Here is a 22,073-nt window from a genome sequence, read left to right as displayed (position 1 = left end):
ACAATTTGTATCTGCCATGTCAGCCACCTCACAAGAATGTACGTGGGATACCAGGTAGGATTCTATATGTGCATGTAAAAATACATGTGCTGAATAGGCTACAGAGAAAGGGAGACAGGAATTCACATATTTGTTAACTTTACAAACACATGGAGAACTACTTCTCTTAAATTGGACTAGATTTATAACACCTAGCCTTTATAATGCCAAAGGAAAGTCCAATTATACACCATGCCTCCTCTGAAATGCATGCATTGCTATTCTGTTTGGGTTAGTTTCCTCCATCATATCAGGATTGGTAATCAGAGTCTAGGAGGGTATGGGTTCGTGTCAGGGATTCAGTATTTTGAATGGAAAATAGGAAAATGAATCCAATGTGTATGCAATTATGTGCTACACAAAAATCTTCCCACTCTCATCACGAACAATGCCTTGACATTACCTTTGCCCCAAGTAAGACACAATTCGAAGAGAAGAGTTAGAAAATCTGTGAATACATATATACAATGGAAAATGCTCAGGATTTCACAACCTTGGAGGTGGTAGAGGAGTTTGCATAAGTAAGGGACAGGGTAAACACTCCACAAACATGGAGCTCTGCTGGCCTAAGGACTTCTTGGGAAACTGCCTCTGAGGTTGGACCCTTGAAATATATGTTGTTGTCAGGAGCTTTATCTTCCTTTGTAGTGAGACCATGAAAGCTTGGTCTCCATCTATGCGGCCTGGAGGACATGGTTTCTGATTTTCCAATGAACATGAGGCAGCAGTGCTGAATTCTCTCTTTGTAGGTTAACTGTGGCCACTGGGGTCTAAGTGTTTCCCCGTGTGGACTGTGAGGCCATTTGGTCATCCTCCACTTTTCCTGGTGTTTCTTGCTGCTTCACTGGGAGTTTCCTATTTGCTTCAGGAAATACAAGGAGTTCAACTGGTACACAGTGCTGGAGGGAGTTCTGTCACGTGTGCTGACTCAGGGTCCTAGGAGAATGCACCAACCAGGCTTCTATCCCACCGAGCTTGCCCCCTTGTCCACAGCAACCTGATTCTGAACATTGCCCGGAAACCTCTCCATATAACAAGATGCCTTTACATATAAGGGTCTGCTGGCTGCACCGTGTCAGTCACAAGCCATGTGGAAGCCAATGGCAGATCCACATGGCCCCACTACAGATGTTTTATCACACACCTGCACACCACTGCTCTAGGCCCACTAATCAGCAGGCTCCAACTTAATGGCATCTCTGTTCTACACCATTTTCATGAAACCCAGTCAATCAAGGCACTGTCTGGTACACTCATGATCAGCAACAGGATATCCAAAGGTTCTCCAGTGCCACCTGATCATGGGAATTTCCAAAATTTCATGGTATTTATCAAGCCATTTTTCAAGGATGAACTTGGAGGCACTGTGGGTTTCCATTCAATCAGGAAGCACTAAATGGTGAGGAAGCTCATTTCAATGAAAGCTCTGGAGAAAGACTCAGAGGCAAGGCTTCCCAAGAGTGGCCAAAAGGTCACATCAAGCCAGGCCCATTGAGGTCTACAATGTGAGGTCCCTGTGTGTTTTGACTCTCAATGATGGCTGCCAGGTCTGTAAAAAAAAAATCATGTGATATCCTGGCTGAGATTCCCAGTGCTTGGTGGAAAGCCACCCTGGGCCTAGATCTCATTTTCCAAGGGAACTCTCATGCGTGGCCTCCTAAAATCCCAACACAATTCATGGCAACACTTCTCTGAGTTCAGTTCCAGAACTCCGTCTCTAAGGGGAATCATGATAGAGTTCAAGAACAGGTGGACCAAGCCAACCCTTCCAACCGCCACAGAAATGACCACAAATCAAATCAAAACACTGCACATGGCCCTCATCTTCTTCCATATAGACACTCATCATAACCTCTGGCTGGAGGTTTCCATGAGGGGGGTAGCCCAAGACAGTGTCTAGAATAAGCTCCCTGGCCCCTCATTTGCCTAATGTCAGGGTGGCCTGGACACCCTTCCTGTGAACCAGGAGTGATCAAATAAGCCTGCCATTAATACTGCTCTGCTTCTCCAATTTGAGGCCTACTGATTCGGGTTTAGATTCTTTTTGTGAATTGGAGACATGAGAAAACATAGAACCTATGGGCTATCTTCTGCAGGGCTTTGAAGAACTCATTTGACCCAAAGGATCCCTATTCTCACTTGATGGAGGTCAGGAACTTTCCAGAGGAAAGCGAGAGACTTCATCCACAATGACTGCTCTTTTTGCCATTTTGGCTTTGGATGCACACATGTTATCTTTCTTTAATCCATCAGGTGCTGAGAATCTAAGCAACAGCCTCACACAGGGCCAAGAGGCTGATTCACACACATCCCTTTGGAAAGGAATTCAGCAAAAAGCCACAGGTGATGCCCATTCATTTCCATTTGAAGACTGTTTCCTTCAGGCTTCACAAAGGGGTAGCCTGAGGCAAAGACCTTCCTGACATTCAGGGCAATAGAACAATAGGTAAGCAAAAGGCCCAAAGCAGGGTTTCTCCACTGACACTTTACTGGTCACACTGATATCTGAGTTTTCTGAGATGATTGCCATTCACTTCAGTTATCAAGTACATGGCCATATCACAGAGCTGGGAGGTGGTATATATCGTGGACACAAAACCATGAGCCTATTCTGGGGAGTGGCCAGAATTCAGGAAGAAAACAGGGACTTAGCAAGATAGTAGGTGTTGCCCATAGATAAGGCAAGCCCAAGTCCATTCATAAATCGGTAAGGATGAATGCTGGAAAGTTTTCTACTAGACAGGACACATCCATTGATTCATTCTCTTTTCCAATGTCTACAACCAGGGATACAGTGGGATACACAGATATAGAAACACTCACCTTGTCAAACGACTTACTGGAAACAGTCCACTCCAAACCAAACAAACTGCCTTTCCTACCTATTCTCAGAACATGAGACAAATCCATAAACTCACAACCACACCCACTAAGGCACCTCCTTCCCCAAAGTAGGTCTCTGACTATCCAGAGTGTCTTCTGACTGGTGGGCCATACAATGTTCCCCCAAAATGGCCCGTCTTCTCTCAGATCTGGCCTCCTTGGCCTACTCAATGAAGTTGTCAGGAGGCACCAGTGAGCCACACACTACCTGCTTTCTCAGAAAAGTCCCCTCTTCAGAGCTTTCCTGGCATTTGGTCATCCTCACATCAGTAGGTACCAAGAAAGACTGACTCTGTCCTTGGTAAATGCAAACAAGTCAGCCCACTTGGACTGGAACTGAAACTGGCTCTGTGTGCCTGGCTTCCTGGTTGACAAGTTCAGAGAGTTCCATCACAAAAGAAGGGAGGTGAGGTCACTTCCTTCAGGAACTGAATGAGGTCACTGCCTTGGCAACCAAATTGTCCTAACACTTGCTTCCAAGTGTCCTAGGAGATGGAGGCTGCCCCTGCTTCCTGTGACACTTTCACACGTTAGAATGGTATATCCTCCATAGGCACCCAGGAACAGCTTTCCACACAGGCCTGGTTTGGTCCATCTTGTCTACATTAAGAAGAGTGCAGCTCATTCAGACACAACTCTTCATCCTGATCAGGTTGTTTGCCATGGAAGATTACTTTTGCTCTCTCATGTCCTTCAGAGCTGCCTACATCTTCTCCAGGGATCATTTCTGCATGGACCTTTGAGTTCTCAGCAGGTGGAAGATCCCCTGCATTCCTCTATTGTAAGACCAACTCTGTCCCTGCTCTTCTGTAAAGTTGGATTGAGGGAACAGTGTATGGTTAGGGGTAAGAACATGTTTGATTTAGGTTAGGAATCATTCTACTGGATGAAGAATGGTATTCGGAACCTGTGATATTTATAATAATATATAGGTGAAGTATATGTATGAAAACAGAAATCTAAGTAAGCTTTGAAGCCCAAAAGTGCATTGGGCCCTTGACTGGGATACTTAGCTTTGAATTACATTCTGCACAGATGTCTCAGATAAATTGATATACAATGGCATAAGACCTTGTACCTTGGATGATTGAATGTGGAAGAGAACATCCAGTCAAAAAGGGATAGTAGGTAGGATTAGGAAGATAGTCAGTAGGTTTAGGAAGAAGAGTGAGTATAACATTTGGACCAAAAGTTCTTTAGCAGTAGGGTGTCAGTTAGAGAGTAGATGTGAATGTCTGCACATGTGAAGAGTCAGTCACAATAATGAATATGGGAAATTATGTAGGAAAGCAGATATCAATAGAGACATTGGGAAATCAGTCAAATTATAAAGTGAGTGATAGGAGTAGATATTTTCAACAGGGTTGAGGTTGAATATGTAATCATAGGACGAAGCAACTGTGTAGTCACCAATAGGATTGACATTTGAGAGCATTAGTCCCCTGGACAAGGATGTTTTTAGTAATCCATGCACACTTTCCATTTAGATTTTGGTACAATCATAAGTGTGAACTTTGCATTATGTGTCCAGAATATCACTGTGATAAAATGTATATGTAGATCAGGTGACATGAGTATTTCTTCCAACACTTCTGGGAGCAATATCTTGAAGACGTATTGATTAGTATTTGGGGGCACCAATAGGTGTACCCTGTGTCTATGAATATAGAGATAATGCATGAATAGACCATACTGTGAATAAATAATATAACTGGTTCCAATTTACATAATGGATTGAACTGATACCTGAAAATATATAGGAAATCTAATATTGATACAAAATCATTCATTCCAACCAGTTATATATCTAATGGTAATATTAGGGTTATGGTTTACCATGAAGGCTGTGTGAGATTTGCTTGAAAATTGATTATGGAAATCTAAAATAATGTGTTTGGAAAGAAGTCTCATGAAAAGAACAGTCCAGAAACGTACAGGAGTACATTTGTTCTGAAGCAGGAAGTGATTGAAAGTGAACCAAATGCCTGGAAATTTGTGAACTTGTGTTTGAAATATATATCCTATGATGTGCATCAACTGAAGAAATAGTGATGTACCAGTGTCGAAAAAAAAGAAATGTCAAAATACACATCATGTATTTTGCATTGATGCTAAACTCGGTCAGTTACTGTAGAAATATTAGGATTTCTAAGCACCATTCACTAGGAAACAAATGTGTATTTCCTGTGGATGAATATTTCTGAGAATAATCTTTTGAAAAGATGATTATAAATCCACATACATGAACATGAATGAATTTAGGGAGTGTATAATAAGACACATATATTTGATACTTTGAAAAATCTGAAGAGTGTGTGTGTTTGTGTGTGTGTGTGTGTGTATATGTATATACATACACACACGTTTTCAAACAAAACAAACACAGAGAGACTTTAAAAAAAAGAAATATATATGCCAATCAAAATTCATCATGAAATATATGTCATCCACAGATTCAAAAATTTACTGAACATGGATTTATGAATAATGTTGTTCAAGTAGAAAGCTCACCCATAGGTTGAATTTTCAGTTCCAACAGCATTTAGGAGGAGTGATCTCTTCTCACAATTTATATCTGCCATGTCAGCCACCTCACAAGAATGTACGTGGGATACCAGGTAGGATTCTATATGTGCATGTAAAAATACATGTGCTGAATAGGCTATAGAGAAAGGGAGACAGGAAGTCACATATTTGTTAAGTTTACAAACACATGGAGAATTACTTCTCTTAAATTGAACTAGATTTATAACACCTAGCCTTTATAATGCCAAAGGAAAGTCCAATTGTACACCATGCCTCCTCTGAACTGCATGCATTGCTATTCTGTTTGGGTTATTTTCCTCCATCATATCAGGATTGGTAATCAGAGTCTAGGAGGGTATGGGTTCGTGTCAGGGATTCAGTATTTTGAATGGAAAATAGGAAAATGAATCCAATGTGTATGCAATTATGTGCTACACAAAAATCTTCCCACTCTCATCAAGAACAATGCCTTGACATTACCTTTGCCCCAAGTAAGACACAATTCGATGAGAAGAGTTAGAAAATCTGTGAATACATATATACAATGGAAAATGCTCAGGAGTTCACAACCTTGGAGGTGGTAGAGGAGTTTCCATAAGTAAGGGAAGGGTAAACACTCCACAAACATGGAGCTCTGCTGGCCTAAAGACTTCTTGGAAAACTGCCTCTGAGGTTGGACCCTTGAAATATATGTTGTTGTCAGGAGCTTTATCTTCCTTTGTAGTGAGACCATCAAAGCTTGGTCTGCATCTATGTGGCCTGGAGGACATGGTTTCTGATTTTCCAATGAACATGAGGCAGCAGTGCTGAATTCTCTCTTTGTAGGTCAACTGTGGCCACTGGGGTCTAAGTGTTTCCCCGTGTGGACTGTGAGGCCATTTGGTCATCCTCCACTTTTCCTGGTGTTTCTTTCTGCTTCACTGGGAGTTTCCTATTTGCTTCATGAAATACAAGGAGTTCAACTGGGACACAGTGCTGGAGGGAGTTCTGTCACGTGTGCTGACTCAGTGTCCTAGGAGAATGCACCAACCAGGCTTCTATCCCACAGAGCTTGCCCCCTTGACCATAGCAACCTGATTCTGAACATTGCCCGGAAACCTCTCCATATAACAAGATGCCTTTACATAGAAGGGTCTGCTGGCTGCACCGTGTCAGTCACAAGCCATGTGGAAGCCAATGGCAGATCCACATGGCCCCACCACAGATGTTTTATCACACACCTGCACACCACTGCTCTAGGCCCACTAATCAGCAGGCTCCAACTTACTGGCTTCTCTGTTCTACACCGTTTTCATGAAACCCAGTCAATCAAAGCACTGTCTGGTACACTCATGATCAGCAACAGGACATCCAAAGGTTCTCCAGTGCCACCTGGTCATGGGAATTTCAAAAATTTCATGGTATTTATCACGCCATTTTTCAAGGATGAACTTGGAGGCACTGTGGGTTTCTATTCATTCACTAACCACTAAATGGTGAGGTAGCTCATTTCAATGAAAGCTCTGGAGAAACACTCAGAGGCAAGGCTTCCCAAGAGTGGCCAAAAGGTCACATCAAGCCAGGCCCATTGAGGTCTACAATGTGAGGTCCCTGTGTGTTTTGCTTCTCAATTATGGCTGCCAGGTCTTTAAGAAAAAAATCATGTGATATCCTGGCTGAGATTCCCAGTGCTCTCTGGAAAGCCACCCTGTGCCTAGATCTCAGTTTCCAAGGGCAACTCTCATGCGTGGTCTCCAAAAATCCCAACACAATTCATGGCAATACTCCTCTGAGTTCAGTTCCAGAACTCAGTCTCTAAGGGGAATCACGCCAGAGTTCAAGACCAGGTGGACCAAGTCATCCCTTCCAACCACCACAGAAAGGACCACAATTCACACCAAAACACTGCCACATGGCCCTCATCTTCTTCCATATAGACACTCATCATAACCTCTGGCTGGAGGTTTCCATGAGGGGGGCAGCCCAAGACAGTGTCTAGAATAAGCTCCCTTGCCCCTCATTTGCCTAATGTCATGGTGGCATTGACACCCTTCCTGTGAACCAGGAGTGATCAAATAGGCCTGCCATTAATACTGCTCTGCTTCTCCAATTTGAGGCCTACTGACTTTCGGGTATAGATTCTTTGTGTCAATTGGAGACATGAGAAAACCCAAGAACCTATGGGCTAGCCTCTGCAGGGCTTTGAAAAACTCATTTGACCCAAAGGATCCCTATTCTCACTTGATGGAGGTCAGGAACTTTCCAGAGGAAAGTGAGAGACTTCATCCACAATGACTGCTCTTTTTGCCATTTTGGCTTTGGATGCACACATGGGATCTTTCTTTAATCCATCAGGTGCTGAGAATCAAAGCCACAGCCTCACACAGGGCCAAGAGGCTGATTCACTCACATCCCTTTGCACAGGAATTAAGCAAAAAGCCACAGGTGATGCCCATTCATTTCCATTTGAAAATAGTTTACTTCAGGCTTCACAAAGGGGTGGCCTGAGGCAAAGACCTTCCTGACATTCAGGGCAACAGAACAATAGGTAAGCAAAAGGCCCAAAGCAGGGTTTCTCCACTGACACTTTACTGGTCACACTGATATCTAAGTTTTCTGAGATGCTTGCCATTCCCTTCAATTATCCAGTACATGGCCATGTCACAGAGCTGGGAGGTGGTACATATCTTAGACCCAAAACCATGAGCCTATTCTGGAGAGTGGCCAGAATTCAGGAAGAAAACAGGAACTTAGCAAGATAGTAGGTGTTGCCCATAGATAAGGCAAGACCCAGTCCATTCATAAATTGGAAAGGATGAATGCTGGAAAGTTTTCTACTAGACAGGACACATCCATTGATTCATTCTCTTTTCCAATATCTACAACCAGGGATAAAGTGGGATACACAGACATAGAAACACTCACCTTGTCAAATGACTTACTAGAAACAGTACACTCCAAACCAAACAAACTGCGTTTCCAAACTATTCTCAGAACATGAGACAAAACCATAAACTCACACCCACACCCACTAAGGCACCTCCTTCCCCCAAGTAGGTCTCTGACTATCCGGAGTGTCTTCTGACTGGTGGGCCATAAAATGTGCCCAAAAATGGCCCTTCCTCTCTCAGATCTGGCCTCCTTGGCCTACTCAATGAAGTTGTCAGGAGCCACCCGTGAGCCACTCACTACCTGTTTCTCAGAAAAGTCCCCTCTTCAGAGCTTTCCTGGCATTTGGTCATCCTCACATCAGTAGGTACCAAGAAAGACTGACTCTGTCCTTGGTAAATGCAAACAAGTCAGCCCACTGGGACTGGGAGTGAAACTGGCTCTGGGTGCCTGGCTTCCTGGTTGCCAAGTTCAGAGAGTTCCATCACCAAGGAAGTGAGGTGAGGTCACTTCCTTCAGGAACTGAATGAGGTCACTGCCTTGGCAACCAAATTGTCCTAACAATTGCTTCCAAAGGTCCCATGAGATGGAGGCTGCACTGCTTCCTGTGACACTTTCACAAGTTAGAATGGTATATCCTCCATAGGCACCCAAGAACAGCTTTCCACCCAGGCCTGGTTTGATCCATCTTGTCTACATTAAAAAGAGAGAGGCTCATACAGACACACCCCTTCATCCTGACCAGATGACTTTTGCTCTCTCATGTCCTTCAGAGCTGCCTACATCTTCTCCAGGGATCATTTCTGCATGGACCTTTGAGTTCTCAGCAGGTGGAAGATCCCCTACATTCCTCTACTGTAAGACCAACTCTGTCCCTGCTCTTCTGTAAAGTTGGATTGAAGGAACAGTGTATAATTAGGGGTAAGAACATGTTTGATTTGGGTTAGGAATCATTCTACTGGATGAAGAATGGTATTGGGAACCTGTGATATTTATAATAATATATAGGTGTAGTATATGTATGAAAACAGAAAGCTAAGTAAGCTTTGAAGCCCAGAAGGGCATTGGGCCCTTGACTGGGATACTTAGCTTTGAATTACATTCTGCACAGATGTCTCAGATAAATTGATATACAATGGCATAAGACCTTGTACCTTGGATGATTGAATGTGGAAGAGAACATCCAGTCAAAAAGGGATAGTAGGTAGGTTTAGGAAGATAGTCAGTAGGTTTAGGAAGAAGAACGAGTGTAATATTTGGACCAAAAGTTCTTTAGCAGTAGGGTGTCAGTTAGAGAGTAGATGTGAATGTCAGCACATGTGAAGAGTCAGTCACAATAATGAATATGGGAAATTATGTAGGAAAGCAGATATCAATAGAGACATTGGGAAATCAGTCAAATTATAAAGTGAGTGATAGGAGTCGATATTTTCAACAGGGTTGAGGTTGAATATGTAATCATAGGACGAAGCAACTGTGTAGTCACCAATAGGATTGACATTTGAGAGCATTAGTCCCCTGGACAAGGATGTTTTTAGTAATCCATGCACACTTTCCATTTAGATTTTGGTACAAACATAAGTGTGAACTTTGCATTATGTGTCCAGAATATCACTGTGATAAAATGTATATGTAGATCAGGTGACATGAGTATTTCTTCCAACACTTCTGGGAGCAATATCTTGAAGACGTATTGATTAGTATTTGGGGGCAGCAATAGGTGTACCCTGTGTCTATGAATATAGAGATAATGCATGAATAGACCATACTGTGAATTAATAATATAACTAGTTCCAATTTACATAATGGATTGAACTGATACTTGAAAATATATTGGAAATCTAATATTGATACAAAATCATTCATTCCAACCAGTTATATATCTAATGGTAATATTAGGGTTATGGTTTACCATGAAGGCTGTGTGAGATTTGCTTGAAAAGTGATAATGGAAATCGAAAATAATGTGTTTGGAAAGAAGTCTCATGAAAAGACCAGTCCAGAAATATACAGGAGGACATGTGTTCTGAAGCAGGAAGTGATTGAAAGTGAACCAAATGCCTGGAAATTTGTGAACTTGTGGATGAAATATATATCCTATGATGTGCATCAACTGAAGAAATAGTGATGTACCAGTGTCGAAAAAAAAGAAACGTCAAAATACACATCATGTATCATAGGAATCTACTTGCATTGATGCTAAACTCGGTCAGTAACTATAGAAATATTAGGATTTCTAAGCACCATTCACTAGGAAACAAATGTGTATTTCAGGTGGATGTATATTTCTGAGAATAATCTTTTGAAAAGATGATTATAAATCCACATACATGAACATGAATGAATTTAGGGAGTGTATAATAAGACACATATATTTCATACTTTGAAAAATCTGGAGAGTGTGTGTGTTTGTGTGTGTGTGTGTGTGTGTATATATATATATACATACACACACATTTTCAAACAAAACAAACACAGAGAGACTTTAAAAAAAAGAAATATATATGCCAATCAAAATTCATCATGAAATATATATCATCCACAGATCCAAAAATATTTAATTTACTGAACATGGATTTATGAATCATGTTGTTCAAGTAGAAAGCTCACCCATAGGTTGAATTTTCAGTTCCAACAGCATTTAGGAGGAGTGATCTCTTCTCACAATTTGTATCTGCCATGTCAGCCACCTCACAAGAATGTACGTGGGATACCAGGTAGGATTCTATATGTGCATGTAAAAATACATGTGCAGAATAGGCTATAGAGAAAGGGAGACAGGAAGTCACATATTTGTTAAGTTTACAAACACATGGAGAACTACTTCTCTTAAATTGAACTAGATTTATAACACCTAGCCTTTATAATGCCAAAGGAAAGTCCAATTGTACACCATGCCTCCTCTGAACTGCATGTATTGCTATTCTGTTTGGGTTAGTTTCCTCCATCATATCAGGATTGGTAATCAGAGTCTAGGAGGGTATCGGTTAGTGTCAGGGATTCAGTATTTTGAATGGAAAATAGGAAAATGAATCCAATGTGTATGCAATTATGTGCTACCCAAAAATCTTCCCACTCTCATCAAGAACAATGCCTTGACATTACCTTTGCCCCAAGTAAGACACAATTCGATGAGAAGAGTTAGAAAATCTGTGAATACATATATACAATGGAAAATGCTCAGGAGTTCACAACCTTGGAGGTGGTAGTGGAGTTTCCATAAGTAAGGGACAGGGTAAACACTCCACAAACATGGAGCTCTGCTGGCCTAAAGACTTCTTGGGAAACTGCCTCTGAGGTTGGACCCTTGAAATATATGTTGTTGTCAGGAGCTTTATCTTCCTTTGTAGTGAGACCATCAAAGCTTGGTCTGCGTCTATGTGGCCTGGAGGACATGTTTTCTGATTTTCCAATGAACATGAGGCAGCAGTGCTGAATTCTCTCTTTGTAGGTAAACTGTGGCCACTGGGGTCTAAGTGTTTCCCGTGTGGACTGTGAGGCCATTTGGTCATCCTCCACTTTTCCTGGTGTTTCTTGCTGCTTCACTGGGTGTTTCCTATTTGCTTCATGAAATACAAGGAGTTCAACTGGGACACAGTGCTAGAGGGTGTTCTGTCACGTGTGCTGACTCAGGGTCCTAGGAGAATGCACCAACCAGGCTTCTATCCCACAGAGCTTGCCCCCTTGACCATAGCAACCTGATTCTGAACATTGCCTGGAATCCTCTCCATATAACAAGATGCCTTTACATATAAGGGTCTGCTGGCTGCACCGTGTCAGTCACAAGCCATGTGGAAGCCAATGGCAGATCCACATGGCCCCAACACAGATGTTTTATCACACACCTGCACACCACTGCTCTAGGCACACTAATCAGCAGGCTCCAACTTACTGGCATCTCTGTTCTACACCGTTTTCATGAAACCCAGTCAATCAAGGCACTGTCTGGTACACTCATGATCAGCAACAGGACATCCAAAGGTTCTCCAGTGCCACCTGGTCATGGGAATTTCAAAAATTTCATGGTATTTATCACGCCATTTTTCAAGGATGAACTTGGAGGCACTGTGGGTTTCTATTCATTCAGGAACCACTAAATGGTGAGGTAGCTCATTTCAATGAAAGCTCTGGAGAAACACTCAGAGGCAAGGCTTCCCAAGAGTGGCCAGAAGGTCACATCAAGCCAGGCTCATTGAGGTCTACAATGTGAGGTCCCTGTGTGTTTTGACTCTCAATTATGGCTGCCAGGTCTTTAAGAATAAAATCATGTGATATCCTGGCTGAGATTCCCAGTGCTCTGTGGAAAGCCACCCTGGGCCTAGATCTCAGTTTCCAAGGGCAACTCTCATGCGTCGACTACTAAAATCCCAACACAATTCATGGCAATACTTCTCTGAGTTCAGTTCCAGAACTCAGTCTCTAAGGGGAATCACGCCAGAGTTCAAGACCAGGTGGACCAAGTCATCCCTTCCAACCGCCACAGAAATGACCACAATTCACACCAAAACACTGCCACATGGCCCTCATCTTCTTCCATATAGACACTCATCATAACCTCTGGCTGGAGGGTTCCATGAGGGGGGCAGCCCAAGACAGTGTCTAGAATAAGCTCCCTTGCCCCTCATTTGCCTAATGTCAGGGTGGCCTGGACACCCTTCCTGTGAACCGGGAGTGATCAAATACGTCTGCCATTAATACTGCTCTGCTTCTCCAATTTGAGGCCTACTGACTTTCGGGTATAGATTCTTTGTGTCAATTGGAGACATGAGAAAACCCAAGAACCTATGGGCTAGCCTCTGCAGGGCTTTGAAAAACTCATTTGACCCAAAGGATCCCTATTCTCACTTGATGGAGGTCAGGAACTTTCCAGAGGAAAGTGAGAGACTTCATCCACAATGACTGCTCTTTTTGCCATTTTGGCTTTGGATGCACACATGGGATCTTTCTTTAATCCATCAGGTGCTGAGAATCAAAGCCACAGCCTCACACAGGGCCAAGAGGCTGATTCACTCACATTCCTTTGCACAGGAATTAAGCAAAAAGCCACAGGTGATGCCCATTCATTTCCATTTGAAAACTGTTTACTTCAGGCTTCACAAAGGGGTGGCCTGAAGCAAAGACCTTCCTGACAGTCAGGGCAACAGAACAATAGGTAAGCAAAAGGCCCAAAGCAGGGTTTCTCCACTGACACTTTACTGGTCACACTGATATCTGAGTTTTCTGAGATGCTTGCCATTCCCTTCAGTTATCCAGTACATGGCCATGTCACTGAGCTAGGAGGTGGTAATATATCTTAGACACAAAACCATGAGCCTATTCTGGAGAGTGGCCAGAATTCAGGAAGAAAACAGGAACTTAGCAAGATAGTAGGTGTTGCCCATAGAAAAGGCAAGCCCCAGTCCATTCATAAATTGGAAAGGATGAATGCTGGAAAGTTTTCTACTAGACAGGACACATCCATTGATTCATTCTCTTTCCAATGTCTACAACCAGGGATACAGTGGGATACACAGACATAGAAACACTCCCCTTGTCAAACGACTTACTAGAAACAGTACACTCCAAACCAAACAAACTGCCTTTCCTACCTATTCTCAGAACATGAGACAAAACCATAAACTCACAACCACACCCACTAAGGTACCTCCTTCCCCAAAGTAGGTCTGTGACAATCCGGAGTGTCTTCTGACTGGTGGGCCATACAATGTTCCCCCAAAATGGCCCGTCCTCTCTCAGATCTGGCCTCCTTGGCCTACTCAATGAAGTTGTCAGGAGGCACCAGTGAGCCACTCACTACCTGCTTTCCAGAAAAGTCCCCTCTTCAGAGCTTTCCTGGCATTTGGTCATCCTCACATCAGTAGGTACCAAGAAAGACTGACTCTGTCCTTGGTAAATGCAAACAAGTGAGCCCACTGGGACTGGGACTGAAACTGGCTCTGGGTGCCTGGCTTCCTGGTTGCCAAGTTCAGAGAGTTCCATCACAAAAGAAGTGAGGTGAGGTCACTTCCTTCAGGAACTGAATGAGGTCACTGCCTTGGCAACCAAATTGTCCTAACAGTTGCTTCCAAGGGTCCTATGAGATGGAGGCTGCCCCTGCGTCCTGTGACACTTTCACAAGTTAGAATGGTATATCCTCCATAGGCACCCAAGAACAGCTTTCCACCCAGGCCTGGTTTGGTCCATCTTGTCTACATTAAGAAGAGTGCGGCTCATTCAGACACAACCCTTCATCCTGACCAGGTTGTTTGCCATGGAAGATGACTTTTGCTCTCTCATGTCCTTCAGAGCTGCCTACATCTTCTCCAGGGATCATTTCTGCATGGACCTTTGAGTTCTCAGCAGGTGGAAGATCCCCTACATTCCTCTATTGTAAGACCAACTCTGTCCCTGCTCTTCTGTAAAGTTGGATTGAGGGAACAGTGTATGGTTAGGGGTAAGAACATGTTTGATTTGGGTTAGGAATCATTCTACTGGATGAAGAATGGTATTGGGAACCTGCGATATTTATAATAATATATACGTGAAGTATATGTATGAAAACAGAAATCTAAGTAAGCTTTGAAGCCCAGAAGAGCATTGGGCCGTTGACTGGGATACTTAGCTTTGAATTACATTCTGCACAGATGTCTCAGATAAATTGATATACAATGGCATAAGACCTTGTACCTTGGATGATTGAAGGTGGAAGAGAACATCCAGTCAAAAAGGGATAGTAGGTAGGAATAGGAAGATAGTCAGTAGGTTTAGGAAGAAGAGTGAGTATAACATTTGGACCAAATGACCTTTAGCAGTAGGGTGTCAGTTAGAGAGTAGATGTAAATGTCAGCACATGTGAAGAGTCAGTCACAAGAATGAATATGGGAAATTATGTAGGAAAGCAGATATCAATAGAGACTTTGGGAAATCAGTCAAAGTATAAAGTGAGTGATAGGATTAGATATTTTCAACAGGGTTGAGGTTGAATATGTAATCTTAGGACGAAGCAACTGTGTAGTCACCAATAGGATAGACATTTGAGAGCATTAGGCCCCTGGACAAGGATGTTTTTAGTAATCCATGCTCACTTTCCATTTAGACTTTGGTACAATCATAAGTGTGAACTTTGCATTATGTGTCCAGAATATCACGGTGATAAAATGTATATGTAGATCAGGTGACATGAGTATTTCTTCCACCATTTCTGGGAGCAATATCTTGAAGACGTATTGATTAGTATTTGGGTGCACCAATAGGTGTACCCTGTGTCTATGAATATAGAGACAATGCATGGATAGACCACACTGTGAATAAATAATATATCTGGTTCCAATTTACATAATGGATTGAACTGATACCTGAAAATATATAGGAAATCTAATATTGATACACAATCATTCATTAAAACCAGTTATATATCTAATGGTAATATTAGGTTTATGGTTTACCATGAAGGCTGTGTGAGATTTGCTTGAAAAGTGATTATGGAAATCGAAAATAATGTGTTTGGAAAGAAGTCTCATGAAAAGACCAGTCCAGAAACGTACCGGAGTACATTTGTTCTGAAGCAGGAAGTGATTGAAAGTGAACCAAATGCCTGGAAATTTGTGAACTTGTGGATGAAATATATATCCTATGATGTGCATCTACTGAAGAAATAGTGAAGTACCAGTGTCGAAAAAAAAGAAACGTCAAAATACACATCATGAATCATAGGAATCTACTTGCATTGATGCTAAACTCGGTCAGTTACTGTAGAAATATTAGGATTTCTAAGCACCATTCGCTACGAAACAAATGTGTATTTCAGGTGGATGAATATTTCTGAGAATAATCTTTTGAAAAGATGATTATAAATCCACATACATGAACATGAATGAATTTAGGGAGTGTATAATAAGACACATATATTTCATACTTTGAAAAATCTGGAGAGAGTGTGTGTGTGTGTGTGTGTGTGTGTATACACACACACACACACATTCAAACAAAACAAACACAGAGAGACTTTAAAAAGAAGAAATATATATGCCAATCAAAATTCATCATGAAATATATATATTCCACAGATCCAAAAATATTTAATTTACTGAACATGGATTTATGTATCATGTTGTTCAAGTAGAAAGCTCACCCATAGGTTGAATTTTCTGTTCCGACAGCATTTAGGAGGAGTGATCTCTTCTCACAATTTGTATCTGCCATGTCAGCCACCTCACAAGAATGTACGTGGGATACCAGGTAGGATTCTATATGTGCATGTAAAAATACATGTGCTGAATAGGCTACAGAGAAAGGGAGACAGGAATTCACATATTTGTTAACTTTACAAACACATGGAGAACTACTTCTCTTAAATTGGACTAGATTTATAACACCTAGCCTTTATAATGCCAAAGGAAAGTCCAATTATACACCATGCCTCCTCTGAACTGCATGCATTGCTATTCTGTTTGGGTTAGTTTCCTCCATCATATCAGGATTGGTAATCAGAGTCTAGGAGGGTATGGGTTCGTGTCAGGGATTCAGTATTTTGAATGGAAAATAGGAAAATGAATCCAATGTGTATGCAATTATGTGCTACACAAAAATCTTCCCACTCTCATCAAGAACAATGCCTTGACATTACCTTTGGCCCAAGTAAGACACAATTCGAAGAGACCAGTTAGAAAATCTGTGAATATGTATATATATATATATATATATATACAGTGGAAAATGCTCAGGAGTTCACAACCTTGGAGGTGGTAGAGGGTTTTCCATAAGTAAGGGACAGGGTAAACACTCCACAAACATGGAGCTCTGCTGGCATAAAGACTTCTTGGGAAACTGCCTCTGAGGTTGGACCCTTGAAATATATGTTGTTGTCAGGAGCTTTATCTTCCTTTGTAGTGAGACCATCAAAGCTTGGTCTGCATCTATGTGGCCTGGAGGACATGGTTTCTGATTTTCCAATGAACATGAGGCAGCAGTGCTGAATTCTCTCTTTGTAGGTCAACTGTGGCCACTGGGGTCTAAGTGTTTGCCCGTGTGGACTGTGAGGCTATTTGGTCATCCTCCACTTTTCCTGGTGTTTCTGGCTGCTTCACTGGGAGTTTCCTATTTGCTTCATGAAACACAAGGAATTCAACTGGTACACAGTGCTGGAGGGAGTTCTGTTATGTGTGCTGACTCAGGGTCCTAGGAGAATGCACCAACCAGGCTTCTATCCCACAGAGCTTGCCCACTTGACCATAGCAACCTGATTCTGAACATTGCCCTGAAACCTCTCCATATAACAGGATGCCTTTACATAAACTGTCTGCTGGATGCACCCTGTCATTCACAAGCCATGTGGAAGCGAATGGCAGATCCACATGGCCCCACCACAGATGTTTTATCACACACCTGCACACCACTGTTCTAGGCCCACTAATCAGCAGGCTCCAACTTACTGGCATCTCTGTTCTACACCATTTTCATGAAACCCAGTCAATCAAGGCACTGTCTTGTACACTCATGATCAGCAACGGGACATCCCAAGGTTCTCCAGTGCCACCTGGTCATGGGAATTTCAAAAATTTCATGGTATTTATTAAACCGTTTTTCAAGGATGTATTTGGAGGCACTGTGGGTTTCTATACATTCAGGAACCATTAAATGGTGAGGAAGCTCATTTCAATGAAAGCTCTGGAGAAACACTCAGAGGCAAGGCTTCCCAAGAGTGGCCAAAAGGTCCCATCAATCCAGGCCCATTGAGGTCTACAATGTGAGGTCCATGTGTGTTTTGACTCTCAATTATGGCTGCCAGGTCTTTAAGAATGAAATCATGCGATATCCTGGCTGAGATTCCCAGTGCTCTCTGGAAAGCCACCTGGGCCTGGATCTCAGTTTCCAATGGTAATTCTCATGTGTGGCCTCCTAAAATCCCAACACAATTCATGGCAATACTTCTCTGAGTTCAGTTCCAGAACTCAGTCTCTAAGGGGAATCACGCCAGAGTTCAAGACCAGGTGGACCAAGTCATCCCTTCCAACAGCCACAGAAATGACCACAATTCAAAAGAAAACACTGCCACATGGCCCTCATCTTCTTCCATATAGACACTCATCATAACCTCTGGCTGGAGGTTTCCATTAAGGGGGCAGCCCAAGACAGTGTCAAGAATAAGCTCCCTTGCCCCTCATTTGTAATGTCAGGGTGGCCTGGACAGCCTTCCTGTGAACCAGGAGTGATCAAATAGGCCTGCCATTAATACTGCTCTGCTTCTACAATTTGAGGCCTACTGACTTTTGGGTATAGATTCTTTGTGAGAAATGGAGACATGAGAAAACCCAAGAACCCATGGGCTTGCCTCTGCAGGGCTTTGAAGAACTCATTTGACCCAAAGGATCCCTATTCTAACTTGATGGAGGTCAGGAACTTTCCAGAGGAAAGTGAAAGACTTCATCCACAATGACTGCACTTTTTGCCATTTTGGCTTTGGATGCACACATGGGATCTTTCTTTAATCCATCAGGTGCTGAGAATCTAAGCCACAGCCTCACACAGGGCCAAGAGGCTGATTCACACACATCCCTTTGCACAGGAATTCAGCAAAAAGCCACAGGTGATGCCCATTCATTTCCACTTGAAACCTGTTTACTTCAGGCTTCACAGAGGGTAGCCTGAGGCAAAGACCTTCCTGACATTCAGGGCAACAGAACAAGAGGTAAGCCAAAGGCCCAAAGCAGGGTTTCTCCACTGACACTTTACTGGTCACACTGATATCTGAGTTTTCTGAGATGCTTGCCATTCCCTTCAGTTATCCAGTACATGGCCATGTCACAGAGTTGGGAGGTGGTACATATCTTGGACACAAAACCATGAGCCTATTCTGGAGAGTGGCCAGAATTCAGGAAGAAAACAGGAACTTAGCAAGATAGTAGGTGTTGCCCAAACATAAGGCAAGCACCAGTCCATTAATAAATTGAAAGGACGAATGCTGGAAAGTTTTCTACTAGAAGGACACATCCATTGATTCATTCTCTTTTCCAGTGTCTACAACCAGGGATACAGTGGGATACACAGACATAGAAACACTCACCTTTTCAAACCACTTACTAGAAACAGTCCACTTCAAACCAAACAAACTGCCTTTCCTACCTATTCTCAGAACATGACACAAAACCATCGATTCACAATCACACCCACTAAGGCACCTCCTTCCCCCAAGTAGGTCAGTGACTATCCGAAGTGTCTTCTGACTGGTGGGCCATTCAATGTTCCCCCAAAATGGCCCGTCCTCTCTCAGATCTGGCCTCCTTGGCCTCCTCAATGAACTTGTCAGGAGCCACCAGTGAGCCACTCACTACCTGCTTTCTCAGAAACGTCCCCTCTTCAGAGCTTTCCTGGCATTTGGTCCTCCTCACATCAGTAGGTACCAAGAAAGACTGACTATGCCCTTGGTAAATGCAATCAACTCAGCCCACTGGGACTGGGAGTGAAACTGGCTCTGGGTGCCTGGCTTCCTGGTTGCCAAGTTCAGAGAGTTCCATCACAAAAGAAGTGAGGTGAGGTCACTTCCTTCAGGAACTGAATGAGGTCACTGCCTTGGCAACCAAATTGCACTAACAGTTGCTTCCAAGGGTCCTATGAGATATAGGCTGCCCCTGCTTCCTGTGACACTTTCACAAGTTAGAATGGTATATCCTCCATAGGCACCCAAGAACAGCTTTCCACACAGGCCTGGTTTGGTCCATCTTGTCTACATTAAGAAGAGTGTGGCTCATTCCGACACAACCCTTCATCCTGACCAGATTGTTTGCCATGGAAGATGACTTTTGCTCTCTCATGTCATTCAGAGCTGCCTACATCTTCTCCAGGGATCATTTCTGCATGGACCTTTGAGTTCTCAGCAGGTGGAAAATCCCCTACATTCCTCTATTGTAAGACCAACTCTGTCCCTGCTCTTCTGTAAAGTTGGATTGAGGGAACAGTGTATGGTTAGGGTTAAGAACATGTTTGATTTGGGTTAGGAATCATTTTACTGGATGAAGAATGGTATTGGGAATCTGCGATATATGTAATAATATATAAGTGAAGTATATGTGTGAAAACAGAAATCTAAGTAAGCTTTGAAGCCCAGAAGGGCATTGGGCCCTTGACTGGGATACTTAGCTTTGAATTACATTCTGCACAGATGTCTCAGATAAATTGATATACAATGGCATAAGACCTTGTACCTTGGATGATTGAATGTGGAAGAGAACATTCATTCAAAAAGGGATAGTAGGTAGGATTAGGAAGATAGACTGTGGTTTTATGAAGAAGAGTGAGTATAACATTTGGACCAAAAGTTCTTTAGCAGTAGGGTGTCAGTTAGAGAGTAGATGTCAATGTCAGCACATGTGAAGAGTCAGTCACAAGAATGAATATGGGAAATTATGTAGGAAAGCAGATATCAATAGAGACTTTGGGAAATCAGTCAAAGTATAAAGTGAGTGATAGGATTAGATATTTTCAACAGGGTTGAGGTTGAATATGTAATCTTAGGACGAAGCAACTGTGTAGTCACCAATAGGATTGACATTTGAGAGCATTAGGCACCTGGACAAGGATATTTTTAGTAATCCATGCTCACTTTCCATTTAGACTTTTGTACAATCATAAGTGTGAACTTTGCATTATGTGTCCAGAATATCACTGTGATAAAATGTATATGTAGATCTGGTGACATGAGTATTTCTTCCACCATTTGTGGGAGCAATGTCTTGAAGACGTATTGATTGGTATTTGGGGGCACCAATAGGTGTACCCTGTGTCTATGAATATAGAGATAATGCATGAATAGACCATAGTGTGAGTAAATAATATAACTGGTTCCAATTTACATAATGGATTGAACTGATACCTGAAAATATATAGGAAATCTAATATTGATACACAATCATTCATTCCAACCAGTTATATATCTAATGGTAATATTAGGGTTATGGTTTACCATGAAGGCTGTGTGAGATTTGCTTGAAAAGTGATTATGGAAATCGAAAATAATGTGTTTGGTAAGAAGTCTCATGTAAAGACCAGTCCAGAAACATACAGGAGTACATGTGTTCTGAAGCAGGAAGTGATTGAAAGTGAACCAAATGCCTGGAAATTTGTGAACTTGTGGATGAAATATATATCCTATGATGTGCATCAACTGAAGAAATAGTGATGTACCAGTGTCGAAAAAAAAGAAACGTCAAAATACACTTCATGTATCATAGGAATCTACTTGCATTGATGCTAAACTCGGTCAGTTACTGTAGAAATATTAGGATTTCTAAGCACCATTCACTACGAAACAAATGTGTATTTCAGGTGGATGAATATTTCTGAGAATAATCTTTTGAAAAGATGATTATAAATCCACATACATGTACATGAATGAATTTAGGGAGTGTATAATAAGACACATATATTTCATACTTTGAAAAATCTGGAGAGAGTGTGTGTGTGTGTGTGTGTGTGTGTGTATACACACACACACACACACATTCAAACAAAACAAACACAGAGAGACTTTAAAAAGAAGAAATATATATGCCAATCAAAATTCATCATGAAATATATATATTCCACAGATCCAAAAATATTTAATTTACTGAACATGGATTTATGTATCATGTTGTTCAAGTAGAAAGCTCACCCATAGGTTGAATTTTCTGTTCCGACAGCATTTAGGAGGAGTGATCTCTTCTCACAATTTGTATCTGCCATGTCAGCCACCTCACAAGAATGTACGTGGGATACCAGGTAGGATTCTATATGTGCATGTA

The sequence above is a fragment of the Urocitellus parryii genome, chromosome 5 (genome assembly GCF_045843805.1).
Source record: "Urocitellus parryii isolate mUroPar1 chromosome 5, mUroPar1.hap1, whole genome shotgun sequence".
NCBI lineage: Eukaryota > Metazoa > Chordata > Mammalia > Rodentia > Sciuridae > Urocitellus > Urocitellus parryii.
This window is presented reverse-complemented; position numbering follows the sequence as displayed.